Below are 12,420 nucleotides of genomic sequence, written 5' to 3'. Positions count from 1 at the left end.
TTTAACGCTACTAAGACACTCCTAGATATTTTCTAGTTATTGAAATAGTTGAATAGCGTGTGTCATTCGCCACTTCCTAAAGAAACCAGCACAGCGTGAAACATTACGTGAGGTAACGTAATGCCAACTTTGCCAGTAAATATCATTCGATTGAAATGCAATAGTTCTTGACCTCAATCCTATCGATCGATCTCATTCTAGCATTGTAATCATTAGTCATGAACACTGTCAAAATATATTTTAATTATTAGAGAATGAAACTAAATTTTAGTCAGTCATTTTCAGATGCGTTGCCTGTTATTGATATATGGGGGAAGAGGATATTTCTCCTTCCTATGCTACCTCTCCTCTCCTCTTTCAACTTCACCTCTCCTTCCTATACCTTCTTTATAAGTTAATGGATGGGAGAGGAAAAGGACTAAAATTAGGCCTCTGGCACGCAAATATATCTGTAGTTGTCTTAATACTAAATTAAAACAAACTTTTTTTAATACCGATAAATGTAACTACATTACAATGACCAGTCGGTTGATTTGAATAACATATAATAATAGTATGAATAAAAATTGCTCGAATTTTAAATAAAATGTGCTCAATACAACGTCGAATTTAAATTATTTTTATCGAATTGGCTTGCACGTCAAAGGTACGAGATTTACGAGACGATGACCCTAAAGTTCATCGAATCGAGACGACTGCCGGTATAAATTAATCTAAACGACTGCTTTTACCCGTTCATTTAACAGGTAAAATGTTGAATTTTATAACTAAAGAAATGTAGAATTTGCGGTTGCGGTTTACCCTTTGCGGCAATTCTTAGTATATTTGTAACCTTTATATATAATTAATACTCAGTAAATTATTAGAAAGTCAGATAAAATCATACTATCGAAATCTTAATATATATTTGTAATACTTAACATAATATCTCTTTTATTTTAGCGGAATTAATATTTTAGCACATTTCACATTCGATTTACATATCTTTTGATATATGAAACGTATAATAAAGTGAACTAAAGGTTATATTAGTGTCCGTGCGTTGCAAATTAAAAAAGTAAAAGGTACAAAATAGGATGGAAAACACTTTGTTTCCGTGTAGGCAGGAACAAGTTTGTAACACAAAAGACACTAGAGAACACTTTCATAAGAGGATTGTCAATTTATTTCTTCATATATCACTTGATATAATAGATGTAGTAAGAAAAGGGCCTTTGTAACATAAACTCGGTGGAGCAGAATGGGACACTTATTACTGTTTAAGAGAAAGCCTTTATCGTGTGTAATGTTGTCGAGATGAGAAAACTAGAAAATAAATTGGATAAAGTTGTCTTATAGCTTTAGATATAAGCTAAGGCGCTTTGCAGACAAAGCTACTGTTGTCGCAAATAACAGGTGGAAACAAGCTGTTTCTATATGTATGTTAAGCTGCGCACACGAAGCAACTCGAGTTGACGGATTCTGACGGTCAATTGTTTTTAGTTGCTACAATAGCAAACTTTTAAAGGAAAAAACTAAAATTTTGACAGTTTTCTGCCACTAATCTTACCACGTATGTCGAGTGCCTTATATTATACAGTATATATGCGTTGTAATACAAACTTGATTGAAGTGTGGGCTCGGCTTTGAATAACTTTGTGCAGCGTTGCCTTGAGTTGGCTTTGATGTGTTGTGTATCTCAAATACAAACTAATAACATGGAATATTCCAGATCTCCTAGGTACTATCTCTATATTGCTAGTGAAATATAAATTTATGAATTCATTTATGCATTAAGACATGTAGCTTGCTATTTGTATAACCAGGTGTCTTCGATATTTATATAATTTAAAGACATTTTTTTTAAATCAAATAAGAATGCATGACCAGTTATAATTTAGTGGGTAACATTGTCGACAATTACAACTGCAGATTAATTTGAGGTAATGCGTTATTAATATGTACATGGATTCAGATATTACAAACATTGTGCTTTGCTATGTTGTATGGTGACCTCGGTATTAGGCGTGAGCACAACTGTGACAACTCGTTTGTCATAAGAAGTTGCACTTATTGTGCAAACTGCTTTGTGTTTTGTTTCGGAGACGCTGTGAAAAATCTTGCATAATCTTGGTCATGAGTTTGAGATTGTCGTCTCGGAACATATTTAAAAATGTTTGTTTTATTAAATATTGTGTGATATTTGCAGATTAATCATTTTGATAAAGTATTTTTTCAGGTTTTGAAATAAAACTGTTTATAGAGTTAGATTTTATAGGTATAGTTGTTTGAAAATCGTTTATATTGTAATTGTTTCGCAAACAGTTTAGTGAAAGCTGTTCGTAGCTAGCTTTATTTAAAGCTTGATTAAGTCCTGTTTAGAGTAGCGCGCACAAGGAATGTGACACCATTCTACCTAGAGGCCGTTCGTATCTTGTTTAGTTTTGCCTTGTTTAATAGAACATAGGTACAATAGGTAGTTATCTCCGGTATAGCTCGTGTATATTTCAGTATTGGTGGTACATTTTAACACAAGCGCGTATGTGCCTATGTTTTAAGATCAGAAAGAAAGATGTTTATAAGCGATTTAAGATACATTAATCATAACAGTTTTTAATAATTATTGACGATAATTTTTATATTTTTAATTAAATATCTGATTTGATATTTTGCGCTATGTGGACTTTATTGATTGTGTCATGTTCTTTTCTGCTGTGTCTATTCACATGAAGGTAATAAATAATGCTGTTATCTTGATTAAAATAGACTTAGTGGACGTTGACGAAATGCTGTACGACGCTTTATTACATTTGTAAAACAGAAATGAAATTCGTAAATGGATTTGTTTATGTATCGTACATCAATGTGGGTCTTTCTGTAAATAACAGAAAAAGTTTTTCACAATTTATGTTACAAAAATAGTAAAAAATTGTGTTGTGTAAAAAATGATTTGTTTGATACAATACCAATAACAAGCGTAGATAAACTAGTAAATCATTTTCTACATCAGCATTTATTGTGTTTTGTTTTAAATAGAACACAAAAAGTTTTATGTTTAAACAATCAACCCACTGGTTCCGGGTCAAAGATACTCCTCTACGAATGATAGGTTGTCTCAATAAAGCTGCATTATTGGTTGCATTCCTGCGAGGTGAACGACAGCGAGCCTTGTTGTGAGACAAGGTCGCTCTAGTGAAGGGGAGACCCACCTACAGCGACAAAAAATATTCTAGACTAATAAGTGTTTGTACCTGACCGGTAGTCACTTCCTTATGAATGTTTTAATTGAAACGTATTTGTGAAAGAAAAAAATGATAGAATTATCAATGTACCATACATTGATGTAAGCTGGTGCTATGTAGCACTAACAATATATCATTGTTAAACTTAATAAACTGTTTCTTTGGAAAATTTAAACGATTATGTAGGAGTAATGTTGTCAATTCTTTCCGACTTCTAGAAATAAATCAAATATTTTATTTATAGCACTAATTATTATGTATTAAATATAATAACAATATCGTATTTTAATTTTTATAGTCCTCTTTGTTTGAACTAGTCAGATTATAACTTAAATCAGATTAATCGTTTCTCTGAATTCTATATTCTATTTAAAGAACAAATGAACGTTTGCTCAATGTGTTTTCAAAATTCTTATTGATTTAAATATTCACTACGAATACATTAAAAACATCGTGATCATTACCAAAGTAAACTTTGAAGGTGAGCGTGACAAAACCACCGTAAGACGCCGTTAACCTGAATATTGTTATGAATAATAATTATAAAAACCTACATCGATGTTCAACAAACGGCACACGTGTCGAATCGGTTTAGTTATGGCAACGACAGTAGGCTATCTTAACGGCTATCGGCGACGCTCTACCGTTATACAGATTCCACGGCGTTTCCTAAATACGTACATTATACGACTTGAATGCAAATCGCTCGGTATGTAGGTTAGCTAATGCCGGATCGTCAGCACCATGGTGTTTTCCAGCTAAAGGATAATTAGCTTAAGTTTATTGCAACCTTAATCTCTTAGTTTTGCAATTCGAAATTATTACCGTATACTAACCTATAAAGAATTTCTGGATATAGGACTGAACTATACCGTTTAAGTATACTAAGTAGCATTATAAAGGTACATTGATTGTCCTCAAATGTATTGAAATGAAATGTTTTGCTTTACATTTTAGTATGTAGTAAATCATAGAGTATACAAGAAATTTCTACAATTAAGTATTTTATGTTTTTTGTGTCAATACATAGTATAAAACAAAGTCGCTTTCGCTGTATGTCCGTATGTATGCTTAGATCTTTAAAACTACGCAACGGATTTTGACGCGGTTTTTTTTAATAGATAGAGTGATTCTTAAGGAAGGTTTGTATGTATAATAAATGCATAATATAGTAGAGAAACACTGATAAATTTAAAGTTTTCTAATGTGATGTCGTAAATAAGCACGTTTTTTTGCGCTTATATTGCAAACGCTGGCTGAACCCTACGAGATAGACCAAAATAATGTACTACAGTATTGTTCACCTTAAAAAGTTCAACAAAAAAGTCCGCGATGGAATATGTCTATCTCTTAGGGATAACCCAGCATAACCATTTTTATTCTTTTACGAAGTGATTTTAAACAATACAGCATTAATCCTTATCCATTTAAGTACCTTAAATAAATTGTGCATTTATTCTGTAGTAGGTATATTTTGCATTGCACCCGTGCGAAGCCGGGGCGGGTCGCTAGTTAATAATAAAATTAGAAACACGTCATATAGTAATTCCAAACTACATTAAAAGTAGATTAAAAATTAATACAGAGTGTCGGCAACTTTCTACATTATAATATAATGTTTGCGGGTAAACGAAGTAAAACTTGTCTGTCGTTAGTGCATGTAGTTCACGTAGCGCGAGTAGGTATCGAGATCAGTTGGCTTTGGTTATGTTGCATCAACGTTGAAGCGTTCCGTTGAAACTGGAAAAGTAGTACGCGGCTGAGCGCACACCGCAAGTTTAGATGTTACGCTTCTTTGCGCTTTCCCACCTCTTAAGCCGTTAATTGTGAATAGATTTAATATTTACTCGGATGGAAGAGTTTATATAATTATATATTTGTAATATATAATATTCAATACTTACTGATTACCATCAGTTGAAGCATTCCGAGGAGGCATCCGATCCTACACAAACTGTGCGTTAGTTTTAGAAGCATAGTATATTAACAATATAAAAATGTTATGTTTGTTTAGTTGAAAAATCCTGCTTTAGATTAATTGGGAATGTATTTTTACTCTGTATTTTAGATATATTTATAGACGTAGAGTAAGCAAGTACTACAGTCTGGTATTAACGTCATATTTTACCGCACTGCGCCGAAACTTCAAAAGTTAGGTTATTTTTAAGGCAACTAACAACACAGAGCTGTGGTTTTGCAACGCGTGAAACCAAATAGTGTACTGTGTTTGCTTCACAACCAATTAATGTTCAGACTTTGCTAACAGAGGTTGGTATAGTTTGTGAAAACTTTTTGCACAAAAAATTAAACTGGATTGTGTTGGGTCGAGGTCATATTTATGCATGAAAATACTGTAAAAAAAAAAGATTTTTATGATCAAGTAAACAATTTCATGTATTAACCAATGTGTTTGCGCTTTAAACTAAAAACACAATGTAAATTTACTTCTTACTAATATTATAAATGGGAATGTGGATGGATGGAGGGATGGATATTTGTTAGAAGGTATCTCCAGATCGGCTGCATGGATATCGTCGTTTTTTTTATATCATCAGTTGGCAAACGAGCAAGCGGTCATCTGAGTCCGCCTAAATGGCAAGGCGACCTCTGAAATTGCAGATTCGTTCTTCTTCTTCTTCAGTCCTTGACCTTATCCCATTTACTTGGGGTCGGCCTTCCTCGTTTTCGTTCTCCAATTAGCACGATCTTGCGCTTCGTCTGGTGATAAAAGAGCACTTTTCAGGTCTTTTTGAACCGTCGTCAACCATGTGGCGGGTGGTCGTCCACGTGTACGTTTCGTCGTAGGCATATTTAGGGCAAGCTTTATCATATGATCGTCTGGGCGGCGTTGGATGTGGCCGAACCACCGCAGACGTTTTTCTTTTAGTTTCTCAGTTATGGGCGCCACTTTAAAACTTCCTCTTATGTACTCATTTCGGATTTTGTCTAGCAGTGTGACATCCGCTGACCAGCGTAGCATGCGCATTTCTGTAGAGTGCAGCTTATTAAGATGGTGTTTATTTGTAGCCCAACATTCTGAACCATACATAATAGCGGGTCTAATTGCTGTTTTATACAGATGTCCTTTAACCTTAAGAGGCATTTTTCTATCGCACATTACGCCTGTGAGCTGTCTCCACTTCATCCATCCCGTTGTTGTTCTATGAGTAACATCTTTTTCGATTTTACCGTCATTGCTAATTATTGAGCCGAGGTATTTGAATTGTGTCACTTTAGGTATATGTGCACTTCCTATTGAGATATTAATATTATCTGGGTCTGTGACATTGTCGAAAATGCAGGACATATGTTCTGTCTTGTTTCTACTGATTCTGAGCCCATTAGTCTCTAGCGCCTCTATCCAGTTCTACATCGTCATCTGCATACAGGATGTTCCAAGGCAGTGGCTTTTGGCATGATTTAGTCAGGTGATCCATTGTCGTATTGAATAGTAGCGGACTGAGTGTGGAGCCTTGGTGTACGCCTACTCCAATTTCAAACAGTCCGCCTCTACCTGCCGGACTTACGACTTGTGTTGTGACCGCTTTGTACATGTCCTGTATGAGATTTATGTAGTGCTCCGGAACCAATTGATGTCTGAGTGCTTCCCAGACTAAGTCACGAGGGACATGATCGAATGCTTTTTCTAGGTCTATGAAAACCATGTGTAAGTTACTCTTGTTGGTTTTAGCTTTTTCTAGCAAGATCCGAACCGTCTGTATCGCATCTGAAGTGCACTTTTTCGCTACGAATCCGCATTGATTTGGAGTTAGTGATATGATTTGTTTCAACCTGTTGTTTAGGATTCGTTCCCAGATTTTTTAGTGTATGTGACATTAGTTTTATGGCCCTATAATTTCCGCATTCTCTAACATCGCCCTTCCCCTTATAAAACGGTATGAGGTAACTGTTACGCCAGGGATCTGGTATAGGCTCTCCTTGTATTATTTTATTAAACAAGATGTACAACCAAACTACTCCCTGATTTCCCAAGGACTTCCAGACTTCTGCTGGTATTTCATCTGGCCCTGGTGCTTTATTGTTTTTCATTTGATGTACAGCTCTTTTGATCTCTTCTGGGGTGACATTCGAAGGTGGCCCTAACACCGGTTTTGGCCTACAGTACTCGCAAATTGCAGATTCGTTGCCTACCTTTAATCAACAGAGGAGGGAACGCACAAAAACAGGATATATCCGCTTCCTATGCGTCCCCTCCTTCGTTAAATTCACTTCCCTTTCCCATCCTTTCCTTATAAGAAAAGGGTGGGAAGGGGACGTGGAACTTGGACTAAAATTCGCGCATCCAACAAATATTGCTGTTGCGGGATCTACCACTATAAATATGACATAAATGTAGAACAAAGTCTGGAAGAACATAGGCTATTAATTTAGCTTTTTTTATTCCACGCGGACTGAGTCAAGGGCGACAACTAGTGTTATATAGATTGAATACACGTAAATAAATTACCATGTATCTCTATCAGTGTATCAATAAAAATATAGCTTTAAATTAAAAACTTTTTTGATCAGCATAGCATATCAGATTTCTAACAGAATCAATCCCAAAAGGTGAATTTGCAATTCCCAACGAGTAACCAAAGACAAATTACAAAAATTCGTTTACAAATGAAATAAACGCCATGTCAAATAGATCGAAAAGCTTTGGCGATCAGTATTGGATTGCTTTTTACGTTTGGTTAATAGATTTTCATTCAATAACAGGTCTTAAGTGTTTGTAATAAAGACTTGTGTTTTATTTTTTAAGCATCAAGTTAACTTTTTGTTAGAATATTGCGCTGAATCGTTCGTACGGAGTACGGAAACGCGAAATCTCTTTAGATAATCGAATTCATTAGTACTCTTTGTGTTTCAAATAGTCCAGAAGCACAATCTTGCCCCCGTCGTTTATCTGTTTATCTCCGAAGCCAGCGCGCTTTGTGTATTAATAACGATTTATAAAAAGTTTTGCTGTAAAAATATTATGAATGTAATATTACTTAGTAAATGTATTTCTAAATTACATAACAAAATCCAAAAATAAAAAATTCCGCGCGATCCTGCCAGGATTCGAACCTGGAATCTTCTGATCCGTAGTCAGACGCTTTATCCATTGCGCCACAGGACCCATGAGGAGCATTTGAAATGTTTGGATAGTAATGTAATTACGCGTGAAAATATTACGTCATCATTTACTATGAGACAGTTATAAAAGTTGCATTATGAGGTTAAATAGAAAAAGGGTTAGAGAATGTCCAAGCGCATTCCTTTCTATGAAGGGCATTAAGTGACTAAGATAGTGCCGAGCGTAGATTCTTGTGAATACTTTAAACGTTACTGATGGAAACAGAGATGAAATAATTTTTATCTTTCCATTTTACGGGGAAATTATAGACATATTTAAAAAAAGGTATAGATTATTGTTTCTTTTCCTTTATTATAGCCTGTGCGTTAGCCATCGCCATTCTATGTGTAGTAACAACGATTAATTTGATGCACCTGTTATACGTTTAACAGTAAAATAACTTCAATCATATATTAATTTTATACAGCATTTGCGTAAAAAGTATCCCAAATTTTTGTTTTATTGAGTAATTAGTGCGAAAGGAAATTTGCAATTAGCCGGGCAAACGCATAGTAAATTTTGCCTATTTGATTCAAATAGCCGCCAATAGGAGGCGTGTTGAAAGCGCGCACGCGACGCGACTGACCCCCTTCTTGCTAACGGACAACCGTTGCTTGCGATTCGAACCGGCCAACTATAAAAACTTCTATATGGGACGTGGTATAAGCAAGTCAGAACATAAGAAAACTTAGCTGTATTTAGAACGACGTCTATAATATGAAAAAGTATACAAGTTAACTGCTTGGTGGTAAATAACTTAATTCTTAATGCCTCGATGTAAACTGTAAATCGTAAATATATTTTATTAGATTATTTACTGTCGAATAAGTTATTAGAATTTTTATTTTAAGAATGACTTTCAGACTATAGTGACGTGCGGAATTTTCCATGTCACATACCGCACTACAATATGTGTCTTGTAGAAAGCGGCACACATGGCGGGTATTGTACTGAACTTTTATCTCTAACCGCTCTGTCGCACTTGTCGATCCCATTACGTAAACAAACAAAATCCGCGCTACAAACGACGCCTTTGGTTACATGCAAAAGTAAAACGCCAATTTCGTGTTTGTGCAAACCTAAAACGTTCCTAATTTCATTTAACTTCTATCTGGAATTGCGACGGAATTCAAATTGTTACAGACGCCAGCATTCTGCAGTCGCCAGAACTACCGCTCGATTCCGGCTTCCCCTTTAATTTAATTTTTGCTGCAGCATATTTACGGGCGCCGTTTCCCGAATTAGCGTCTAATCCGAGTTCCTCCCTAACTTTTTTAACTGTGGATTGCGCGGGAAAGCAAATTGGAACCAGAATAAATTTTAACAGCTCATAAAGAATGTGAAGTTTTGCAAGCACCTCTTTTTCAAGTTGATATTTTTATGCTAATTATTATTTTCTCGCAATTGGAATAATGTTTGCGAACTTAGTTTCTAGAATATGGAAAGTTTTTTTTTTAATAAAACTTCAAACTTTTGGCGTACTATAAGAACATTGTTTTAATTTTTTTGCTAATTGTAACGTAAAGGAATATATCGCACGAGTCAAACATTAATATGGCTTGAATCATCCGTATATTTATTCGTCTAAACCGCAATGTAGATGTACGATAATAAATTAGAGGAACGTCGCAGCGACATCCTTTTTCTCTTATCTTAAAGTGAACCGCTTTATCAAAGGGGATTGACCTTTATCATACATCATTGTTGGGGAAACCGTACCTAGTAAAACTTAAGTCACAATGCGTGCCTTAAGTAGATGTTTAAGTATAAAAGATTTAGGTAAGGTAACTTACTGCATGTAAGTTTAATGTCCTTGCAACATCGAAAGCTTTGAATGAGTTATGCGGTCAAATGACGCAATGAAAAGCAATTAGTAACTAGTTTCGATTAACAAACGCCCACTGATAGCCCGATCTATTGATTAAAAATGTTACCCAATACCGCGCTATAATTAGAAAATAATAAAGTGTCGTTACAAAAAGAATTTTGATGATATTTGTTTCTTCGCGTTCTGTTGTTTTATTTAAAACTATGATTATCTATCGAAAAGTAAAAAGAAAAACTGTTTAAATTAACATAGATAGTGATGGCCAAGTACATAAATAATATTTGCATTGACTAAAAAAATATATTAAAATTCATTGCAAATAGTTTCTTTAAAAAATCTAATCTAGTGATAGCTGTATTCTTAATAATATTTCATGACAGTTAACTTATGTTAGAGTGAGAACATTAGTAAGTCAAGATAAAAAGCGTCACTCCGGGGCGATAAGTTGTTCTAAGATCTTCAGTCTGTAATAAGTCTTGTTACTTTTACTTTGTCATCTATGTCAAAGAACTACCCTTGCAAAGTGTGAGGGGTTGTAAGGCTTTAGTTCAGATAATAACGCGTAGTGCAAGGGTGTGCGAGGGGGCAGTGCGGGAGGGGAAGCAGGCACTCCAAACCGGTTCGACGTCGCGTCGTCACAAGACGGTACACTCGAGTCTGTCCTCGTTTGCCTTGCTTATAAGAACGGGTATTGTTTGTGTTTCTGTATGATATGAACTTTAAGACATCTGAAATATTCCATGATAATATTGTTCGATCTATGGACTTAAAGTGATTTATAATTATTCAATTTTAAATATACTAAAACGTAAACAGAAATTTGTGTTTAGATGAAACTGTTTTAAAAGTTTTAAGTTGCGCAATTAAATGCAAAAATTTAAATTACATAATCTATTTAATTGTTTTCCGTAAAATTAACGAAACACACTTCTACTGTTTTGAAAATACAATACGGTATTAAGTGACTTTCTACGCGCGCGTTGATGTCTTCCGTATGGAGGAGTGGTTGCGCACTTGATCACTTAAATGTCACTTCAAAAGAATTCGTGTTCGTTATCGGCCGTCAAAAGAATTGCAGATGAGCCGCGATTCGGTAAACTAAACGTCATAAAAAATGTTGCCGGAAGAAAGTTGTCCAAGCGTAAGAAAGCGGTTCCTCGGAATTTTCGTCGATACGCAACGGAGCGGGCGCGGCCACACCGCACCTGAAGCAAAAGTGTGTCACCGACTCCTCGATAGACGACCGATCGTCGGAACTTTCACATTACCTTAAATTAACACCCGATTGAGCGCTCGACGATACGTCTAATCGCTACACATACATACGTACCGTGACAGTTCTACGGGATGGTTTTAAAATGTGTCACCCACCTTATTAACGCCGCGAGGCGAAACGAAATCCAAAATCCGGTTATGCACTACAGGGGTTGGGGTTAACGCACGAGCACTGTGCTGCAACACAAACTCACCACACTAGAGTCACAAGGTCTGCCACATTGTCGGCAGCCAGTGCGGTCGCGACGGCCGCCAGATCAACACTGAGGCTTTCTTCGAGACGACACGCGCGGGCGCAGGTAAGAATGAGACTATGCGCGCACTCACACATGCACACCTATCGATGTGTGCGCCGTGAGCTGGGTAATAATTAGCTTTACTATTTTTTTTTTAGTTTGTTGTACTGACTTTTTACGCGTTTACTAGAATTATTTTGACCGTGGGTTTTTACGCAAAATATATTTATAATTTTTGTCGTAATAAAATACGTGCATCCAATACGTTCATTTAGTAACAGAACGTAAATAACAGGATTCTAAAATAAATGTAAACTAACTGCAAAAAATGAATAGCGCAATCGCACAGGTTAGGTTTGTATGATTAGAATAAATTTTTCAGTTTCCCGAAAATAAGAAATGTCAAATATTAAACCATGAAATAAACGTATTTTTACCGCCGCTCTAATTCTTATTATATATAGAGGTTACAGTTATGTGCTGCAGAAGGCAAGACAGACGTGCAGCGTACATATTTAATACATTCAAACACTTAAGGCAACGGTACGGAACCATTGCTACTCTGACAATCATTTTTTAGAGTCACATAGAGAGCCAAAAATATGAAGTAAAATTCAAGTTGGATGGCAAATTTTTGTAATGTTGATAGAAATGCGTTTGTATCATCAAATTCTTTTCTTAAGTGTCATGACAAAATAATTTTTTAACATATATATTAAAAATATTGGAGTATATTTA

At 35.4% G+C, this 12,420-nt stretch overlaps 1 protein-coding gene and 1 non-coding gene across 4 annotated transcripts in view; both read right to left on the bottom strand.

The window, feature by feature from the left end:
* The window catches only part of LOC106720727, a 77,727-nt gene extending 66,031 nt beyond the window's left edge, over window positions 1–11,696 (bottom strand). For all 3 annotated transcript variants that reach the window (XM_014515474.2, XM_014515475.2, XM_014515476.2), the window contains exon 1: window positions 11,543–11,696. The gene's annotated coding sequence lies outside the window, so the exon portion shown is untranslated. The remainder of the gene's footprint in view (window positions 1–11,542) is intronic.
* Window positions 8,274–8,346, bottom strand: Trnar-acg. Its single transcript has one exon. It is a non-coding gene; the product is annotated as a tRNA-Arg (tRNA).
* Window positions 11,697–12,420: the final 724 nt, after the last annotated feature.

This window comes from Papilio machaon, chromosome 8, assembly GCF_912999745.1.
Source record: "Papilio machaon chromosome 8, ilPapMach1.1, whole genome shotgun sequence".
Classification (NCBI taxonomy): Eukaryota; Metazoa; Arthropoda; class Insecta; order Lepidoptera; family Papilionidae; genus Papilio; species Papilio machaon.
Note: the sequence above shows the minus strand (reverse complement) of the source record. Positions and strands in the feature narration are given on the sequence as shown.